Genomic DNA, 23,031 nt, shown 5'->3' on the forward strand with positions numbered 1-23,031 from the left:
AAATAATAATAATAAAGTGCCTTGGAATAAACCTAACCAAGGAAGTAAAGAATCTCTACAATAAGAACTTCAAAACACTCAAGTGAGAAATTGCAGGAGACACTAGAAAGTGGAGAAACATCCCCTGTTCCTGGATTGGAAGAATCAATATTGTGAAAATGGCAATCTTAGCTAAAGCAATCTACACATTTAATGCAATCCCTATCAAAATTCCAAAGGCTTTCTTCATGGAAATAGAAAACACAATCCAAAAATTCATTTGGAATCAAAAAAACCTCAAATATCTAAAACAATTTTGAGCAACAAAAATAAGGCTGGTGGTATCACCATACCTGATTTTAACCTATACTACAGAGCCATAGTAACAAAACAGCAAGGTACTGGCACAAAAACAGACATGTAGATCAGTGGAACAGAATAGAGGACCCAAATGTAAGCCCAAGTAGCTATAGCCACCTGATATTCAATAAAAATGCCAAAAATACTCATTGGAGAAAAGACAGCCTCTTCAGGAAATGGTGTTGGGAAAACTGGATATATATCTGCAGAAGGATGAAAATAGATTCTTCTCTCTCGCCATGCACAAGAATTAAGTCCAAATGGATTAAAGACCTTAACATCAGACCTGAAACTCTGAAACTGATAGAGGAAAAAGTAGGGGAAACCCTTCAACATATTGGTCTTGGCAAAGACTTTCTGAATACAACCCCAATTGCTCAGGCAATAAAAGCACAGATTAATCACTGTGACCTCATGATATTACAAAGATTTTACATTGCAAAGGACACAGTGAAAAAAGCAAAGAGGCAACCTACAGAATGGGAAAAAATCTTTGCCAGCTATATATCTGATAGATGATTAATATCTAGGATATACAAAGAACTCAAAAAGTTAAATAATAAGGAATCAAACCAGCCAATCAAAAAATGGGCTATGGAGCTAAATAGAGCATTCTCAAAGTAAGAAATACAAATGGCATATAAGCATCTAAAAAGATGTTCTATGTCACTAGTCATCAGGGAAATGCAGATTAAAACTACATTGAGATTCCATCTCACTCCTGTCAGATTGGCCACCATCATGAAAGCAAATGATCATAAATGTTGGCAGGGATGTGGAAAAAGAGGAACCCTTCTACACTGCTGGTGGGAATGCAATGTGCTCCAGCCATTGTGGAAATCAGTGTGGAGGTTCCTAAAACAGCTCAAGATTGATCTGCCACATGACCCAGCTATAGCACTCCTAAGCATATATCCAAAGGAATCATCTCATTTCCTTAGAAGTATGTGCTCAACCATGTTTAATGCTGCTCAATTTATAATAGCTGGGAAATGGAACCAGCCTAGATGTCCCTCAACTGATGAGTGGATAATGAAGATGTGGCACATTTATACAATGGAGTTCTACTCAGTGGTAAAGAAAAATGAAGTTATGAAATTTGCAGAAAAATGGATGGATCTGGAAAGTATTATACTAAGTGAGGTAACCCAGACCCAGAAAGCCAAGCGCCACATGTTCTCTCTCATATGTGGATCCTAGCTACAGATGACTGGGCTTCTGCATGAGAATGAAAACACTTAGTAGCAGAGGCCAGTTAGTTAAAAAGGAGACATAAAGGGAAGAGAAAGGAAGGGAGGAGGGTACTTAATAGGTTGATATTGTATATATGTAAGTACAATGATTGTGATGGGGTGGTAATATGAATAAGAATGGAATTTCAAAGGGGAAAGTGTGGGGGTGGGGAGGGAGGGAATTAACATGGGATTTTTTTTATAATCATGGAAAATGCTATATAAAAATTAAAAAAAGAAAGAAATAAAAAAACTTAAAAAAATAAAAATAAAATCTTATAAAAAAATACATAAAGGGCATTGCAAAAAACCTCTCAAAAAAAAAAAAAAAAAGGAAAAAGAAACACAATCAGCCGGGCATGGTGGCACATGCGTTTAATCCAAGCACTTGGGAGGCAGAGGTAGGAGGATATCCATGAGTTTGAGACTGCCCTGACACTCCATGTGAATTCCAGGCCAGCCTGGGCTACAGTGACACCCTACCTCGAAAAACCAAAAAAAAAAAAACCCCACAATCACAAGACTCTCTTGAGCCACTCTGGAAAGGCCCACACATGCTCACATGGTAATCTTGACCACGCCCACAGCCATGAAGGTTGACAGAGTCAGAACCTGGATACATCACTCCCACGTCAAACCTGCAGGACGAAAGACCACTCAACAGTTATAACATTGACAGGAGAGGCCTCCTGATGACTCCAGAAGGATGGAAGATTCAGCCCCACCCACTGGACCCACTAAAGCTAAGACTTTACAAATCCTGATCTTGATCTCTGCTATGGGTTTGGCCCTCACTGGACCTAACCCTCATCAGCCATATAAGCTCACATGGGTGGTTACTAACATGGCTATAGGGATGATTGTTAATTCCACGTCCCACTCAGCCCCTATTGGAACTTGACATAACATTTGGCTTGTGCACATTGATGGAAATGGATAGGGATACCTATTCTGAACTCCAAACCTGCTACCACCCAAGTGGGCGCAACATGGTGTGATATAGAAATAAATGTCTGCCTGAGGGGGCAAGAGAACAACGAACAACAACCAAAAAAAAAAAAAAAAAAAAAAAAAAAACCTGGCAAAGAGTAGGGACTAAGCTTCAAGATTATTATGATGCCCACAGGCTGATAAGATACCAGTAGAAACTTTTTAGTTTATGGGCCTTAGTTAGAGATAGTTTAGATCCTAGACATGAAAGAAAGTTCAGCCAGGCATGGTGGCAGATGCCTTTAATCCCAGCATTCAGGAGGCAGAGGTAGGTGGATTGCTGTGAGTTCAAGGCCACACTGAGACTACATAGTGAATTCCAGGTCAGCCTGGACCAGAGTGAGACCCTACCTCAAAAAAAGGGGGGGGGGCTGGAGAGATGGCTTAGCAGTTAAGCACTTGTCTGTGAAGCCTAAGGACCCCAGTTTGAGGCTCCATTCCCCAGGACCCACGTTAGCCAGATGCACAAGGGGGCGCATGGGTCTGGAGTTCGTTTGCAGTGGCTGGAAGCCCTGGCATGCCCATTCTCTCTCTTTCTCTCTCTGCCTCTTTCTCTGTCTGTCTGTCACTATAAAATAAATAAAAATAATAATAAAAAAGAAAAAAGAAAGAAAGAAAAAGAGAAAGTTCAATCAAATGCAGTTTCTAGTAAAGCAGGACTGCTTCTCAGTGCGGGACTAGAAAATGAAACTAAGCCTTCCTCTCCACCTGAGGAGCCAGAGTCCAAATTTAAGCTTTTATTTAAAGAAGAATGCTGTCTTGATGTGTTTTTTTTTTTAATTTTTTATTTATTTATTTGAGAGCGACAGACACAGACAGAAAGACAGATAGAGGGAGAGAGAGAGAATGGGCGCGCCAGGGCTTCCAGCCTCTGCAAACGAACTCCAGACGCGTGCGCCCCCTTGTGCATCTGGCTAACGTGGGACCTGGGGAAGCGAGCCTCGAACCAGGGTCCTTAGGCTTCACAGGCAAGTGCTTAATAGCTAAGCCATCTCTCCAGCCCATTGATCTTTTAGATTCAGATGAGGAGGCAGAATTAGAGGAGGAGGCTGCAAAATACCATCAAGAGGAGGGCTTTCCACCTTTTATAGCCTTTACTAAATCTGAGGGTGAACAGAGAGAAAAATGTTCAGAGAAGATGCAACATTTACAAAGCATGGTTGAATCACTGTTTTTGCAAGTACAACAACTTCAGGGAAAGTGTGCTCCAGGAAGTCCAGTCACTCCCAATCTTTCTGCTATAATGAAACCTCCCTTTATAGCGGTAGTGTTGAAATCTGTGGTTGAGTTTCATCCTTTATCTTTGATTTGGACTTCTGTCTCACTCCTGCAAGCCACTCTTGCAGGAGTGGTGCAAAGAGGAGAAGATATGCGGGGATTTAATGTATATCCTCTTTTTGAACAAGATGATGGTCAACAGAATAGAGTAAGATCTCATAACCCCATACCTTTTAAGCAGCTGAAGGAATTAACAGCAGCTTGTGCGCAATATGGCCCTACCGCTCCTTTCACACTCGCTATGACATACTCCATGGCATTTGAGGCGCTCCCTCCTGGGGACTGGAAGCAAGTGGCAAAGGCATGTTTTTCAGGAGAAGACTATTGTGGAAAACAGAATATATGGAAAACTGTCAGGCCACTGCTGAGGTGAATCGGGCTCAGGGGATACCTTTTACTGTTGATATGCTGGCAGGAGAGGGACCATATCGGGAACCTGAGAATCAATTACAGTTTGATGTAGGTGCTTATGCTCAGGTTATTGCACAAGCTCAAAAGGCTTGGCGTAAACTTCCATCCATTGGGAGGGGGACTGAAGATTTGTCAAAAATTAGGCAAGGACCTGATGACTTATATCAAAACTTTGTGGACAGATTATTACAAGCTGCTAGCAGATTGCTTGGAGATTCTGAAGCAGGAATTGCCCTTGTGAAATTATTAGCCTATGAGAATGTCAATTCTGCTTGTCAAACTGCCTTAAGACCATTTAGAAAAAAGGGGAATATATCTGATTACATAGGTCCTTCCTATACACAAGGGCTAGCCTTAGCTGCTGCCCTTCAAGGGAAGTCAGTAAAGGAGGTTCTTTTTCAGCAACAAAAAGGAATTAAAAAATTAATAGTCCCCCAGGGAGTTGTTTTGGATGTGGTCAAGTGGGACATCAGGTGAGAAAATGTCCTCAGAAGCAAAAGAATGAATCACCCAGAAAGGAACCAGGGTTGTGCCCAAAGTGTAAGAGAGGTAAACACTGAGCCAATGAATGTAAATCTAAACATGACAATATGGGAAATCCTCTCCTGCAGGGAAATGGTGGGGGGGGGGGGGAGCAGCTCCAGGCCCTGCAACAGTATTAGGGAGCACTACAGAACTTTATCCCCCAGCAAAACAATCCATTCAGGACCTCTGCAGAGCAACCCCAGACAGCACAGGACTGGACCTCTTGTGCCCAATTATTAATTGTTCATAAAACAGGTATACCTTACAACCCCCAGGGACAAGGAATTGTTGAACATGCCCATGGAGCTTTAAAGAATCAATTACAAAAAAATTAAAAAGGGGGAGCTATACCCTTGATCACCATAGAATGCTTTAAATCATGTACTCTTTATTTTAAATTTTTTAATATGGATGCATCTGGTTACTCTGAAACAGACAGATTATGGCATCCTAGAACACTGGACACTTTTGTTCAAGTTAGATGGAAGGACCCCACTGATGGACAATGGCATGGCTCTGACCCGGTGTTAATATGGGGATGAGGGCATATTTGTGTTTTCCCACAGGACGTTGACAATGCCAGGTGGTTGCCAGAGAGGTTGGTCCTGTTCACAGGGATTGAACATACAAAGAATGATGTTTCTGCTCCTGATGATGTGGCTTCCGATGGTCCGCAGTGATCTGTATTTGGCCTATGTAACTGATCCACCAATCTTGCATCCTGCAACATGGGGAAATAAAGAAACCATAGTGTTGGTGTGTTGGGACTGCTTACATCATATATAATATCTCTGGGACTGGAAGGCATGTCAAGGCCTGGTCAGGAAATCCTGGGAGAGCGAGGAAAACTGAATGGAAATTGACTGGTCTGGTGGACTCTCTGCTAGACTTTGGTGGTCTAATGAGGACTTCCAACAGACTTACCTATGGAGAGTTGCTGCAACCATGGGTGGAGTGAATGTCACCTCCCCCTGGCATGATAGTTCATCTCTCCTGAAGGGGAGGGTCATGGCTTGTGTTACCCTGCCTTATTATATGATAGTAGGAGAGATAAATATTACATGGACTGAAGAAATGTTTAATGTTACATGCAGCAATTCTACCTTGTCTAATTGTGTTTCAGAAACTTCCTATGGTAGTCAAGTTATGAATTTTAAGCAACCATCATTTGTTATGATTCCTGTTAATGTAACAAAGCCTCAGTACTCTGACAAAGAAATACAAGTGTTGTAGGAAGTAAAGAATGCTTTCAGTAGACCAAAAAGAATGATAGGATTGGTAATTGCAGGCATCCTAGCTTTTATTACATTGTTAGCTACTGCTACTACTGCAGCTGTTACTTTGTCACAAGAAGTTCAAACTGCACATTTTGTTAATGAATTACAGAAATGTTTCTGTAACTCTAGGAACTCAAGAAAACATAGATAGAAAATTGGAAAACAAAAAAAGTAGGTGCTCTGTATGATGTAGTTACGTATTTGAGTGAAGAGATATTAGGATTGGAAGTTAGAACTTGTTAGAGTGTCATGCAGATTATCAATGGATTTGTGTTACTTCTAAAAAATATAATGACAGTCAACTTCATTGGGAAAATGTAAAAACGCATTTAAGAGGTATTTGGCACAATGATGATATTTCCTTGGACTTGATTTAGTTGTATTCAGAGATTTTAACTTTGCAAAGTAATCGTTTTAATTTTGATGCAGCTAAAGCTGCCAATGACTTAATACCTGCCTTTAAGTCTGCCTTGCCTGGGTGGAATTCTCTCACTTCTTTGATAGGAAGCTTTGCTGCTACAGTGTTTGTCTCTTGCTTATTCTGTGCCTCCTGCCTATGTTCGTTAAATGCCTTTTGAGATCCTTTAGAAACATTCATGAAGAAATGCATGGGATACAGCTACAGACCCGACCCTAGTTTCCTGAGAAGTTATCGTAAAGCTCCTGCAAAGGCTGGTAGTCAATGACAGGTAAAATTCTCTTGAGTTAGGTCAACCTAAGACAGGACATGAATGATGGAATTCATGTACCAATGATGGGTAAGACCTAAAGATCATAGAGGACAACCTTAAGACAGGCACATGTAAGCCCAGGTAGCTATTGCCACCTGATATTCGATAAAAATGCCAAAAATACTCAATGGAGAAAAGACAGCCTCTTCAGCAAATGGTGTTGGGAAAACTGGATATATATCTGCAGAAGGATGAAAATAGATTCTTCTCTCTCGCCATGCACAAGAATTAAGTCCAAATGGATTAAAGACCTTAACATCAGACCTGAAACTCTGAAGCTGATAGAGGAAAAAGTAGGGGAAACCCTTCAACATATTGGTCTTGGCAAAGACTTTCTGAATACAACTCTAATTGCTCAGGCAATAAAAGCACAGATTAATCACTGTAACCTCATGATATTACAAAGATTTTGCACTGCAAAGGACACAGTGAAAAAAGCAAAGAGGCAACCTACAGAATGGGAAAAAATCTTCGCCAGCTATATATCTGATAGAGGATTAATATCTAGGATATACAAAGAACTCAAAAAGTTAAATAATAAGGAATCAAACCAATCAAAAAATGGGCTTTGGAAGCTGGGTGTGGTGGCGCATGCCTTTAATTCCAGCACTCGGGAGGCAGAGGTAGGAGGATTGCCATGAGTTCAAGGCCACCCTGAGATGACAGAGTTAATTCCAGGTCAGCCTGGACCAGAGTGAGACCCTACCTCGAAAAACCAAAAAAAAAGTGTGGGGGGGGCTTTGGAGCTAAATAGAGCATTCTCAAAGGAAGAAATACGAATGGCATATAAGCATCTAAAAAAATGTTCTACATCACTAGTCATCAGGGAAATGCAGATTAAAACTACGTTGAGATTCCATCTCACTCCTGTCAGATTGGCCATCATGAAAACAAATGATCATAAATGTTGGCAGGGATGTGGAAAAAGAGGAACCCTTCTACACTGCTGGTGGGAATGCAATCTGGTCCAGCCATTGTGGAAATCAGTGTGGAGGTTCCTAAAACAGCTCAAGATTGATCTACCATATGACCCAGCTATAGCACTCCTAGGCATATATCCTAAGGATTCATCTCATTTCCTTAGAAGTACGTGCTCAATCATGTTTAATGCTGCTCAATTTAGAATAGCTGGGAAATGGAACCAGCTTAGATGTCCATCAACTGATGAGTGGATAATGAAGATGTGGCACATTTATACAATAGAGTTCTACTCACCAGTAAAGAAAAATGAAGTTATGAAATTTGCAGAAAAATTGATAGACCTGGAAAGGATTATACTAAGTGAGGTATCCCAGGCCCAGAAAGCCAAGTGCCACATGTTCTCTCTCATATGTGGATCCTAGCTACAGATGATTGGGCTTCTGCATCAGAAGGAAAATACTTAGTAGCAGAGGCCAGTTAGTTAAAAAGGAGATATAAAGGGAAGAGAAAGGAAGGGAGGAGGGCACTTAAAAGGTTGGTATTGCATATATGTAAGTACAGTGATTGAGATGGGGAGGTAATATGATGGAGAATGGAATGTCAAAGGGGAAAGTGTGGTGGGGAGGGAGGGTATTACCGTGGGATATTTTTTATAATCATGGAAAATGTTAATAAAAATTCAAAAAAAAAAAAAAAAAGACAGGCACAGTCTTTCTGCACCGAGGTCCAGAAGGGCCTGATTCATAAAAAATTTTTAAAAAAGGGGGAGCTGACCAGAGCCAATGGACTGGCCTTGAATCTGTAGTATTGGGCTGTGTGGCAATAAGACTTTTTTCATCAGCAAGCAAGCAAGATTGTGTAAGTTCATCATTTCTGGCAAGAGCTGACCCATCCTTTAACTCTTGTGCTTGTATGAGGAAGTTATTGCTGGGAACAGAGGGTCTGTCTGTCTCCCAGCCTTTGAATAACTTTCGCACCAAGACGTGGTCAAGGTGCATGACTCTGTAACAAGAAGTTGTTTTGATGATATACAGAGACATTTATCATACCAATAACTGTGGGCTAACTCTGAGCCTAAACAATGGTACCAAACTGCTTGTATTTGCTGAAAAGAAAACTAATTAAAAAAAAAAGTTGTTTTGACAGAAACTTATGTAAAGGTCCTGGACTATTTTTGTACATTGGCTTATTGTTTGCAAGAGCTTATAAAAGGGACCACTGAGAAATAAACAGAGCTTCAGCCTTTGTCTGTAGTCCTTTCTTGTACTCTTATCTCTTGTCTTTCTTTAATCGTCACTCCCCATCAGGCTCAAACAATTGTAGCCAGCAGGCTCTGGCAAACATACACAAAACAATAAATGTAAGACATTATATAAATGGACTGAAGGGCAAAAACCACATGATCATCTCATTAGATGCAGAAAAAAATCATTTGACAAAATCTAATACCCCTTCATGATAAAAGTCCTACAGAGACTGGGAATAGAAGAAACATATCTTAACATAATAAAGGCTATTTATGACAAACCTATAGCCAATATATTGCTAAATGGGGAAAAACTGGAAGCTTTTCCACAAAAATCAGGACCAAGACAAGAGTGTCCACTGTCCCCACTTTTATTTAATATAGTACTGGATGTCTTAGCCATAGGAATAACACAAGAGACACATATAAAAGGGATACAAATTGGAAAGGAAGAGATCAAGATACCATTTGCAGATGACATGATTCTATACATAAAGGATCCTAAAGACTCTACCAGTAAACTGTTAGAGCTGATAAACACCTATAGCCATGTAACAGGATACAAAATAAACACACAGAAATCAGTAGCCTTCCCATATGCTAACAACAAACATATAGAAGATGAAATTAGAGAGTCACACCCATTTACAATTGCATCAACAAAATAAATAAATAAATAAATAAAATAATAAAGTACCTTGGAATAAACCTAACTAAGGAAGTGAACAATATCTACAATGAAAACTTTAAAACACTCAAGTGAGAAATTGCAGAAGACACTAGGAAATGGAAAGACACCCCTTGTTCTTGGATCAGAAGAATCAATATTGTGAAAAATGGCAGTCTTACCAAAAGCAATTTACACATTTAATACAATCCCCATCAAAATTCCAATGGTATTCTTCATGGAAATAGAAAAAAACAATCCAAAAATTCATTTGAAAGCACAAAAAACCCTCGAGTATCTAAAACAATTTTGAGCAACAAAAATAAGACTGGTGGTATTGCCATACCTGAGTTTAACCTATATCACAGAGCTATAGTAACAAAAACAGCATGGTATTGGCATGAAAACAGACATTTAGATCAATGGAACAGATAGAGGACCCAAATGTAAATCCGGGTAGCTATAGTCACCTGATATTCAACAAAAATGCTAAAAATTGTCATTGGAGAAAAGACAGCCTCTTAAGCAAATGGTGCAGGGAAAACTGGATATGTATCAATAAAAGGATGAAAATAGATCTTTATCTGTCTTCATGCAAAAGAATAAGTCCAAATGGATCAAAGATGACCTGAAACTCAGAATCTGCTAGAGGAAAAAGTAGGGGAAACCCTATTGGTCTTGGCAAAGACTTTCTAAATATAACTCCAATTGCTCAGGCAATAAAATCACATATTAATCGCTGGGACCTGAAATTACAAAGTTTTTTGTATGGCAAAAGACACTGTGAATAGAGCAAAGAGGTAACCTACAGAATGGGAGAAAATCTTTACCAGCTATACATCTGATCGAGGTTTAATATCTAGGATATATAAAAAACTCAAAAAATTAAATAGTAAGAAATCAAGCAACCCAATTAAAAATGGGCTATGGAATTAAATACAGCATTCTCAAAAGAATAAATACAGATGGCATATAAACATCTAAAAAAATGTTCTACAACTCTAGTCATCAGGGAAATGCAGATTAAAACTACATTGAAATTCCATCTCATTCCTTTCAGATTGGCTATCATCATGAAAACAAATGATCATAACTCATGGTGAGGATGTGTAAAAAGAGAAACCTTTGTACACCATTGATAGGAAGTCAATCTGGTACAGCCATTGTGGAAATCAGTGTGGAGGTTCCTAAGACAGCTAAAAATAGATCTACCATATGACCTAGCTATAGCATTCTGAGGCATGTATCTTAAGGACTCGTCTCAATACCTTAGAGATACTTGCTCAACCATGTTTATTGCAACTCTATTCACAATAGCTAGGAAATGGAACCAGCTAGACGTCCCTCAACTGATGAGTGGATAATGAAGATATGGCACATTTATACAATGGAGTTCTACTCAGCAACAAAGAAAAATGAAGTTATGAAATTTGCATGAAAATGGATAGATCTAGAAAGGATTATACTAAGTGGGGTAACCCAGGCCCAGAAAACTAAACATCATATGTTGTCTCTCATATGTGGATCCTAGCTACAAATAACTGGAGTTCTGTGTGAATAGGAAGAAAATTCAGTAGCCTAGCCAGTAAGCTAGAAAGGAAATATAAAGGGAATTGAAAGGGAGGGAAGGGGTGACCTAATAGGATGGTATTGTATTTATGTAAGTAGAAGAATAGATTATTGGGGGTGAAAAAGACTAAGTGAGGTCAGGGGAAGAGACTGAGTAAGAAAGGTGGAGGGAGGGCTAAACAAAATCTAAGAAGATGTAAATAAGTTACATGGAAACTACTTTTTTAGACAATGGAATACACAGGAGCAATAGATTGTTACTACCTTTCAGTGACTTGTTGGCCAAGGAGGTCCCTGATGTCCCCAAACATTACAGGCCATTCCCAGACCCTTGGTTTCCCACCAGGAATAGATGGTGTATTAGTCAGGGTTCTCTAGAGGAACAGAACTGCTAGAATGAATTATTTTAAAAAGGGAATTTATTGGATTAGCTTACAGTAGTCCAATCGCAGTCACAGGCCTGAGAATCATGGAACCTGGTACCTGCTCAGTCCATGTGGCCAGATGCCTGGGAAGTCCCGATCCGGTAATGCAGATGGTGCTGGAAAGCCTGGAGGCTTCCTGAGGAGCCGCTGGGTTTCAATCCACGTGTGTCTTCAGTTGACTCTGGTCTTCAATCCACACTGGAAGGTAGTGATCAGCTCCTGCAGCCAAGTGGGAGGAAGGAAAGGCTCTTTTCACCCAGAGCTTCATTATTTATATAAAGTCCCCCTCTGAGCAGGGCCACCCACTCTGGGGGAACTTGCTCCTTTAGTTAATCCTTCCTGGAATAAACCTCTGAGACCCACCCAAAAGGGCTTTCTGTGGATGACTAAACAGATCAAGTTGACAACACCTTAACTATCACAAGTCCACCCCTTGTCAACTTGGCACCAAACCATATCTCCTTACATCATACTTAATATCCAAATGAAAACAGTACCAAGCTCATAATTCCACCTAACATGGTATAACAATCCCACGTACAACTGGAACCACAAAATCTCCCCCCCCCCCAACCCAAAGCTTAGTCTCTAATATAACAGGCCTAATATAAATTCAACAATTAGCTAGTGATATAATCACTATATTGGTGTAGATATGTACAAACACTCTGTATCAAGGTAGGACAGAAACACTGCAATCACAGTCCTCATTTCTGTAACTGGTCACGTGGCCTTAGCAGGTATTTTTAACTGCCTTCTTCTACTCCCCATTCTGTACTTCCTCCACCTTCAGCAAGCACCCCAGAAGGTTTTTGGTTCTTTACATGGGGGAGGGGTGACCCATACCTTCATTCCTGAAGGATTTGGGCCATTTATCACACTACTTCTATTGGGTTGTTGCAGTCATCCATTGACTTTGACAACAGAACATGGTACCACTAAGAGACACCCTAAAGGATCTCCTGAACTCCAGACACACTCTTCCTTACCTCCATTGTGGAGGAGCAGTCTGATTTCCTCCTGTTAGTCTGGATCAATCATCCCAGCTATCACTGTAACTCCTTTCTCAGCTTGATCACTCAAATGCATTAGGAGCCCAAAATGACAAGGGGGAAGTCTTAGCTTCCAGTTCAATGGAATGTTCTTCGTGTCTTCTGGCAAAAGCACTCCCCACTCTGGGACCAAGACCTGTAGGCCAGCAGAGCGTAAGGTTGCAGGAACAAGAAGCAAAAATTTAGCTAATGGGTCACTTGGGGAGATGGTAAGTGGGACCATTCCCATTTCCACCCCTTGATTCCTGGACCCTTGAATCCAGGCTACAGGAGAAACAGTACCATATATAGGACCCTGATTCAGAGCATATACAGCCTGCTGGAGGACACTCCCCTAGCCCTCCAAGCTATTGCCACCTAGTTGGTGCTGTAGCTGTTTCTTCAAAAGGCCATTCCACCATAATATCAAGCCAGCTGCTTCAGGGTGGTGGGGCACATGATAAGACCAGTGAATTCCATGATCATGAGCCCACTGCCGTACTTCCTTGGTGATGAAGTGAGTTCCTTGGTCAGAAGCAATGCTGTGTGGAATGCCATGACGGTGGATCAGGCATTCTGTATGCCCACGGGTGCTAGTTTTGGCAGAAGCACTATGTGCAGGAAAGGCAAATGCATAACCAGAATAAGTGTCTATTCCAGTAAGGACAAAACGCTGCCCTTTCCATGATGGAAGAGGTCCAATGTAGTCAACCTGCCACCAGGTTGCTGGCTGGTCACCCTGAGGAATAGCACATCAGGGGCTCAGAGTTGGTCTCTGCTGCTGGCAAATTTGGCACTCAGCAGTAGCAGTAGCCATAGCCAGGTCAGCCTTAGTTAGTGGAAGTCCATGTTGTTGGACCCATGCATAGCCTGTATCTCTGCCACCATGGCCACTTTGTTCATGGGCCCATTGGGCAATGACAGGGGTGGCTGAGGAAAGAGGTTGACGACTATCCATAGAATGGGTCAGCTTATCTACTTGATTATTAAAGTCACCCTCCAATGAGGTCTATCCTTTGCCCATTCAGAGTTCTATACACATACCCCTTCCCCAAATGTCCTTCTCACCAATTTTCCAATTGTGCTCCTTCCAAGTCCCAGACCATCCAGCCAAACCATTGGCCACAGCCCATGCATCAGTGTATAACCACACATTTGGCCATTTTTCTTTCCAAGCAAAATGCACAACCATGTGCACTGCCTGAAGTTCTGCCCATTGTGAATACTTCCCTTCACCACAGTCCTTCAGAGTTGTCCCACAAAGGGGCTGTAATGCTGCAGCTGTCCACTTCTGGGCAGTGCCTGCATCACATGCTGAACCATCTGTAAACCATGCCCTAGTTCTCTCCTCCTCACTCAATTGATCATAGGGCACACCCCATGATGCCATAGGTGCATGCTTGGGAACAGAAGGCACTGTAACAGAAGTAGCAACCATAGGCATTTGGGCAACTTCCTCATGTAATTTACTCATACTTTCAGGGCCTGCTTGAGCCCAATCATGACTATACCACTTCCACTTAATGATGGACTGCTGCTGTGCACGTCCAACTTTATGGCCTGGTGGGTCAGATAACACCCAGCTCATAATGGGCAGCTCAAGTCACATGGTATCTTGATGGCCTATTGTCAAATTCAGTTTCCACTAAGGCCCAATAGCAGGCCAAGAGCTGTCTCTCAAATGGAGAATAATTGTCTGCAGATGATGGCAGGGCCTTGCTCCAAAATCCCAAGGGCCTCTGCTGTGATTCACCTATGGGGCCTGCCAAAGGCTCCAAACAGCATCCCTGTCTGCCACTGCAACCTCAAGTACCATTGGATCTGCTGGATCATACGGTCCAATGGGCAGAGCAGCCTGCACAGCAGCCTGGACCTGTTGAAGAGCCTTCTCTAGTTCTGGGCCCCACTGAAAACTATAAGCTTTCCAAGTCACTTGGTATATGGGACAGAATGCCAGGGATGGGATACCTTCCAGTGAATTGTTGGCCAAGGATGCCCCCAAACATTACAGGCCATTCCCAAGACCCTTGGTTTCCCACCAGGAATAGATGGTAAGACCCTACTGCTGAAGAATCCACATACTTGGGCTGCAAGGTCACTGAGAAACCCTCCTCTATGTAGACCAGCTGACAGAAAGCTGGAAAAAGCCACGCTGCATGCAGTTCAGTAGGAGAGGGAGAGATCAACAGTGAAGATACCCAACAGAGGACATTGAAAGCCTTAAACTTGGCCAGCCAGGCCAAATGAGCCAGCTGGTACAATAGTGGCACGTCTGTTATGGGGGAAACCAACTGCCCACTAATTTGACTGGAGGCCTGCTCTTGGGAGGGAATATATCCCTGATACTGAAAACCTACAACAGGGGTAGTCATGAGCCCTAGGAGTGTAACATCTGCTGCTGTCTGGCTAAAAGTATATACTATGCTCACCAAACTGCCCAGTAAGCACTTCTTTTAATGTTCATACCCATATAGTAATGCTACTCTCACTTTTGGTTAGAGAACCTTTTCTTTTCACGTGGCAGTGACCTTGGGATGACTCAGGAGGCACCATAGTGCTGAGAAGTGACAGAGGAGTGCTCAGCACTAAAATATCTCAATCACACTTTCCATGGCTCAGGGTCCATTGTGGATGAAGTGGTGGAAAGAATATAAGAACCAAAGGAAGGGTAGGACTCCTCACAACATGCTCCTTCAGACACAATATGGCCTGGATATCCATGACCTCACAGTGCCTGACACTACCTACACAAGACCATCATAATAGGAAGAAAAGAGCATGACATCAAAATAAAAGAGAGACTGATTGAGAGGGGGAGGGGATATGATTGAGAGCCTAGTTCCAAAGGGGAAGGTGGGGAGATGGAGGGAATTACCATGGGTTATTGTTTATAATTATGGAAGTTGTCAATAAAAAAAAATTTAAATATGTATCTTTCAACCAACGATGGTACATCCATACCTTGGGACACTACTCGGCAAGTAAAAGGAATGAGCTGTTGATTCAACTGGGAGTAATGTTAAGTAAATGCAGCCAATCTCAAGAGGTCACATAATATAGGACTCCATTTTTTTTATTTATTTATTTGTTTTTGCTGGGCATGGTGTGTGGTGGTTTGAATCAGGTGTCCCCCATAAACTTAGGTGTTCTGAATGCTAGGTTCCCAGCTGATGGAGATTTGGGAATTAATGCCTCCTGGAGGGAGTGTATTGTTGGGGGCGGGCTTATGGGCTTTATAGCCAGTTTCCCCATGCCAGTGTTTGGCACACCCTCCTGTTGCTGTGGTCCACCTTACGTTGGCTAGGGGGTGATGTCCACCCTCTGCTCATGCCATCGTTTTCCCCTGCCATCGTGGAGCTTCCCCTCGAGCCTGTAAGCCAAATAAACCTCTTTTTCCCAGAAGCTACTCTTGGTTGGGTGATTTCTACCAGCAATGCAAACCGGAATGCAACAGTAAAGTGGTACCGAGGAGTGGGGTTGCTGCTAGACACCTGACTGTGTGGCTTCGGCCTTTTGAAGCTGATTTTCAAGAGGAATGTGGAAGGAGTTGAAACCTTGGCCTAAGAGATGCCTTGCAGTGCTGTAAGTACAGCTTGGTGGTCTATCCTGGTCAGAGCTGAAAGACCTGAAGGCAGTAAGAACTATGGACTGTGAGGTTTGGCTTATGAGGGTAAGAAAGAGCTGTGCCTGGACTGGGCTAGCAGTTTGTGTGAGAAGCTTGCTCTTGTGCCCATGTCCTGAGAAGTTGTGCAGGGTTGCTTAGCGTAGAAATGAACTGGTGTGTGCAGAGGGATATGGCACAGAAAGGAAAATCTTTGGGTGAACTGCTGCCCGTTCAGCTGCAACTGAGAGATTACAACCTTTGAGACTGGGCTAGCTGACCTGCGCTAGGGCAACAAGAAGAATGTCAACTCTTTTGAAGGTGTCTGAGTGCTCAAGGAGTGTCCTGTTCTTCAAAGTCTGCTTTATTCCCCCCTGGATTAACAAATTGGCACCCTACCTGGTATCGTGGAGTATAAGAAATGCTGGAAAGAGGGTCATTGAGTTTGCAACACGGTCTTGTGTTTTGGAAATGGCCATGGGCAGTGTGAAGCGGGTTTGCTGGTTGCCTGCATAGAGACCCCATGGGGCCATGAGGATGAACCGTGGCTTGCAGTGGAGACCCAGTGGAGATGCCGGGACCATGAGATGGCTGCCGAGGAGCTGCCGGCCCCGGTGAAGTTTCCCAGGACTGTGAGTAGCCTAGCTGGAGGGGCGGAATTGGAATGCCAGAGACTTGTTGCTGGTTAGAATTATCAGACTTGAAGATTTGTCACTAGTTAGAGTTGCTGGACTTGAAACTATAGAGTTTGATATTTGCCCTGGTTGTTTTAAATCTTGTATTGGTTGAATGTTTCTTTGCTATGCCCAATGCCATCTATTGCAGTGTGAATATTTATTCTGTGCCATTCTGGGTTTTTTGAGGTTATATTTTGGTATTGTGGCTCAGTTAAAAGATCTTGAATTATGGGGATATATGAACATCATTGAGATTGATAAAAACTATGGGGACTTTTAAAGTAAGACTGAAAGCATTGTATTTTACATCATGTATGGATATCAGTTTATGGGGGCCAGGGGCGGAATGTGGTGGTTTGAATCAGGTGTCCCCCATAAACTTAGGTGTTCTGAATGCTAGGTTCCCAGCTGATGGAGATTTGGGAATTAATGCCTCCTGGAGGGAGTGTATTGTTGGGGGCGGGCTTATGGGCTTTATAGCCAGTTTCCCCATGCCAGTGTTTGGCACACCCTCCTGTTGCTGTGGTCCACCTTACGTTGGCCAGGGGGTGATGTCCACCCTCTGCTCATGCCATCGTTTTCCCCTGCCATCGTGGAGCTTCCCCTCGAGCCTGTAAGCCAAATAAACCTCTTTTTCCCAGAAGCTACTCTTGGTTGGGTGATTTCTACCAGCAATGCGAACCGGACTGCAACATGGTGGCACATGCCTTTATGAGAGGGAGAGCAAGAGTGAAAGAGAACTGGCATGCCAGGGCCTCCAGCCACTACAATCGAACACTAGATGCTTGTGCCACCTTGTGTGCAGGTGCAACCTTGAGTGCTTGCATCACTGTGTGCATCTGGCTTACATGGGATCTGGAGAGTGAAACATGGGTCCTTAGGCTTTGTAAACAAGTGCCTTAATTGATAAGCCATCTCTTTAGCCCTTTGCCTTTATTTTTTATTTTGTCTTGTTCATTTTTAATTATTTATTTGAGAGCAACAGACAGAGCGAGAAAGAGGCAGATGAGAGAGCGTGCCAGGGCCTTTAGCCACTGCAAATGAACTTCAGATGCATGCGCCCCCTTATGCATCTGGCTAATGTGGGTCCTGGGGAATCAAGCCTCGAACAGGGGTCCTTTGGCTTCACAGGCAAGTGCTTAATCACTAAGCCATCTCTCCAGCCCCTATTTTTAAGTTTTTAATTTTTATTTATTTATTTGTTTGAGAGAGGGAAAGAAGCAGATATATATAGAGAGAGTATGGACATACCAGGTCCTCTAGACACTGCAAATGACCCTTGGATGCATGCATCACCTTGTGCATCTGGCTTATGTGGGTACTGGGGATTGAACTTTGGTCCTTTGGCTTTTTTGGCTAGTGCCTTAACACTAAGCCATCACTCCAGCCCCCATTTTTTTCTAAAAAAAAAAATATTTTATTTATTTATTTGCAAGAAGAGAGTAAGAAAGATAGCATGGGTGTACTAGGGTCTCTAGCCACTGAAAACAAACTCCAGATGAGTGCACTACTTTGTGCATCTGGCTTTATGGGGTACTGGGGAATCAAACTTGAGTTGTTAGTCTTTTAGGGCAAGTACCTTAACCACTAAGCCATCACTCCAGCTCAGGATTCCATTTTTTAAAACAAAATTCAAAGTCTAAGCTACTCAGAAGCAAACAACTTGACATGATGCTCACACAAGTTCAATAGTGGCACACAGCTATGGTGGGTAACCAACTGCTCTTGGACTGGCTATCAGATCTGCTTAGTGGAAAGGTAGCCGTATCTGGAACTGGGAAACAAGTCAGAATCTTATCCAGATAATGATTATGCTTTCCATTGTCAAGCTTCCACTAGTCTTGGGCCATAAGGGTGTCTACACCCTTTAAATTCTCTCTAAATTAATAATGGTTATCCCACTTAACCAGTGCTGACTTCACTCTCCTTTGGAGAATATGCTACTCTTTCAGACAGAAGCTGGACCTGAGGAGATACATGACCCAGCACACTCCACCCTGGCCCCAGCACATTTCACCCCAGCCCCAGCTGAAACCAGGATTTGGGAAAAGGAGCAAGAGTGCTGCTTTCTCATTTAACCTAATATTTGCACAAGGGTGAAGGAGATAGACACTGAGGACACTCAACACCTACCAAACTAGAGAGCCAGAGGCTCCTAAGTACCCATCACTGAAGTAGACTTAAAGTGCTCCCAGCATGGCTCAGGGATTTTGTGGAAGAGGGGGCGGAAGGATTATTAGAGCCACGAGTTTTGCACAGAGACATTGCTTGTCCCACAATGCACGACCACAGTTCCCATGGGGTTGACCTGCATCCCCAATGAGGAAGGCCTCTTCAGAAAAGGGGCAGGGAGGAGAGAAAGGATGGTACCAACACGTGTTGTTTACATACTAAACATGTTCATATCTAATTTTTTAAAAAGAAAAAAAATCATACCCTGTTGCTTGGAATACGCACATAGCAACCCCATAGTGTAAAATGACCACCTTGTATGGGAGACTAAGAGGTTGAAAAGGCATACAAGACAATTCCCCGCCACAGCGAGGGCGCAGTCTTTGGAGGTGACTCTGTGGGGCTATAACATGTGCATGAAAAAGTTTCCTATTTTGATCCTCTCAGTGCTTCTGCTCTGCCAGTTCCCACCAGCCTGTTTTTCTCCTGCAACACCACACAGTAAGAACTGTAATAAATGTAGATATTTATTAGAATTTGCTGAAAGTTACCACTCTGTTAATCAAGATCTACCTCGGATGCTATAAGTCTCAGACTTCTGACATAATAACTTCAGTAACTTCATACCTTGTTAGCTTAATAGCAATTTAGGTAGAAGGTGAGTTCTTGGGTTTCCATTCAGCTATCTACATTCTTTTTTTTTTTTTTTTTTTGAGGTAGGGTCTCATTGCAGCCCAGGTTGACCTGGAATTTAGTATGTAGTCTCAGGCTGGCCTCGAACTCACAGTGATCCAACCTAGGTCTCCCGAGTGCTGGTATTAAAGACATATGCCACCTACTCTACAGTCCAGGCCAGCCCCTAGGCGCATGCATGAAGCAGCATGAAGCCCACTCCAGACTGGCAGCACAAGAAAGTTCCAGTGTCACAGCAGCCTGGGTCTTTCTGCAACTCATGTCCATCTGTGGATGATATAGATTTGGTCCCTTTCTGAAGCTATCTGTAGCATCAAGGCTCCAGACCCCCCTTCCTTGTACCAAGAGGGAGATGAGTGCTGGCTTAGTGACAAGAAAGCCTAATTTTAGGGAGAGAAGGTAGAACATGCTAGGGGTCAGCAAGGAGGAAGGGTACCATGCTCCCTGGCTTAAGGGACATTACCTTTGTAGTGGGACAGCTGGGTGGTCACAGAGAAATGGAGTAACCCTGCCCCAGGCAGGTTGCAGCCAGGCCAGGGGTTCCCAATAGGAAGCAGGGTGGTATTTTAGTCTCCAGCTTCTCTTCCAAATGTCAGACTGCATGTAGAAAAGAAACAACTCTATAGGACCTGGCTTAGGAGCAGGGTTTTCTCTAATTCTAACATCAAAACGCCTACAGAGGCAGGACTTACCAGGGAAGCAATCACACAAAGGTAAGGTTCCCATAGGTAGCCAGCACCACATCCTTGTAGAATGCCACCTGTCAAGGGTTAGGCAAGGCCACTCTATCCTTGTGAACTACATGGCACATCCTCTCAAGCCTGAAAAAATATTACATAGGCCATAACTCTAGCATCATGAGACACAGAATCAAGAAAGCTAAGTGTACATGTTGGGTATTCTTTTTTTTTTTTTCCCCAAGGCAGGGTCTTACCCCAACCCAGGCTGACCTGGATGGAACTCACTCTGCAGCTCCAGACTGGCTTTGAACTCATGGCAATCTGTGGGTCCCTGGGTCCTCCAGGCTGGGGCCCAGCCACAGTTCCCCCAAAGGCGTCCCAGGCAACCATGGTGGTGAGTGCACAAGAATCACTCTCAGGAGACAGTCTCTGTGAACAGCTCGGTCTAATCAATAGGGAAATGGGTTTTAGAAGCAGTTGAGAGTCCTAAGAGGACTGGATGTGCAAGGTTGCTTGCTGATGCCTAATTAGCATATGCAGACATACATTCCAGCACATAGGCAATGGTATATGGTTCAGGGGGATGGGCTGTGCAAAGGTTGTTCTTATTTCCTTTAAACAATATATGTGCGTGTGTTTATGTATGTGTGTGTGTGTGTGTGTGTGTGTGTGTGTGTGTATATATATATATATATATTTTTTTTTTTTTAGGTAGGGCCTCACTCTAGCCCAGGCTGACCTGGATTCTGTACTTCCAGGCTGGACTCAAACTCACAGTGATCCTCCTACCTATGCCTCCTCAGTGCTGGGATTAAAGGCATGTGCCATCATGCCTAGCAACAGTATCTTTTTTTATTTAAAGATTTTATTTTTATTTTTATCTATTTATTAGAGACAGAGAGAGGGAGAGGAGAGAGTGAGAATGGGTGTGCCAGGGCCTCTAGCCACTGCAAACAAACTCCAGACACACACACCACCATGTGCATCTGGCTTACATGGGACCTGGAGAATCGAACCAGGGTCCTTAGGCTCCACAGGCATGCACTTTAACTGCTAATCCATCTCTCAATCCCAACAGTATATATATATATATATTTTAAGTATTCCTATTTATTTATTTGCAAGCAGAGAGACAGACAGAGAATGGGTACACCAGGGCTCCTAGCCACTGCAAACAAACTCCAGACACATGCCCTTTTGCTCATCTGGCTTTAACTGGGTATGGGGAATCAAACTCAGGTCATTAGGTTTTGTAGACAAGCACCTTAACCACTGAGCAATCTCCCTAGCCCTAAACAGTATCTTTTCTTTTTCAAAGTAGAGTCTCGCTCTAGCCCAGGCTGACCTGGAATTAGTCTCAGGGTAGCCTTGGACTCACAGTGATTCGCCTACCTCTGCCTCCCAAGGGCTGGGATTAATGGCATGTGCCATCACACCCATCTTAAACAGTATCTTTACTGAACCTGGACCTCCCATTGTCTTAGACTGGCTAACTAGTGAGTCCCATTGAGTCTTCTCCTGTCTCTGCCCTACTTAGTGCTGAGATGTGACAAGAAACATTTAAAGGACAATTTTTCTAAATATTTATATTTTTATGTGAGAGAGAGGAGAAAGAGACAGATAGAGAATGGGTGTTCAGGGCCTCCAGCCACTGTAAACAAACTCCAGACACATGTTCCCCCTTGTGCATCTGGCTTATGTGGGTCCTGAGGAGTTGAACCTGGGTCCTTTGTCTTTGCAGGCAAAAGCCTTAACAGCTCAGCCACCTCTCCAGCTCAAAGGACAATTTTTTTTTTCTTTTTGTTTTTCAAGGTAGGGTCTCACTCTAGCCTAGGCTGACCAGGAATTCACTATGTAGTCTCAGGCTGGCCTTGAACTCATGATAATCTACCTACCTCTGCCTCTCAAGTGCTGGGATTAAAGGCATGTGTCACCACACCTGGCTAAAGGACAATTTTAAAAGGAAACACTGGGTGGGAGAAATGGCTCAGTAGTTAATGCATTTGCCTGCAAAGCCTAATGACTGGGGTTTGATTCCCTGGTTACCCATGTAAAACCAGATGCACTAAGAGACACATACATTCGGATTTCCTCTGCAGTGGCTAGAGGCCCTGATGAGCCCATTCATTCTCTCCCTACCTCCCTCTCTCTCTCTCTGTCTCTTTTTTCTTTCTGTGTGCAAATAAATCTAAAAAAAATTTTTTTCTCAATTTTTATTAACATTTTCCATGATTATAAAAAGTATCCCATGGTAATACCTTCCCCCCCTTTCCCCTTTGAAATTCCATTCTCCATCATATTCCCTCCCCATTTAAAAAAAAAAAAAAGCCGGGCGTGGTGGAGCACGCCTTTAATCCCAGCACTTGGGAGGCAGAAGTAGGAGGATCACTGTGAGTTTGAGGCCACCCTGAGACTACATAGTGAGTTCCAAGTCAACCTGAGCTAGAGTGAGACCCTACCTCAAAACCTTCACCCCCCAGAAAAGGGAAATACAAAGCCATGATGGCACACACCTTTAAATCCAGCACTCTACAGAGGTAAGAGGATGGCCTTGATTTAGAGTGAG

At 42.9% G+C, this 23,031-nt stretch overlaps 1 long non-coding RNA gene across 1 annotated transcript; it reads right to left on the bottom strand.

Annotated features, from left to right (window-relative positions):
• Positions 1 to 4,646: 4,646 nt before the first annotated feature.
• On the bottom strand, positions 4,647 to 23,031 carry LOC123458820. The gene is made up of 6 exons (XR_006635796.1): positions 22,979 to 23,031; positions 20,478 to 20,606; positions 20,249 to 20,382; positions 12,601 to 12,799; positions 11,623 to 11,830; positions 4,647 to 5,496 (listed from the first exon to the last, which is right to left on the bottom strand). It is a non-coding gene; the product is annotated as an uncharacterized LOC123458820 (long non-coding RNA).

This window comes from Jaculus jaculus, chromosome 2 (genome assembly GCF_020740685.1).
Source record: "Jaculus jaculus isolate mJacJac1 chromosome 2, mJacJac1.mat.Y.cur, whole genome shotgun sequence".
NCBI lineage: Eukaryota > Metazoa > Chordata > Mammalia > Rodentia > Dipodidae > Jaculus > Jaculus jaculus.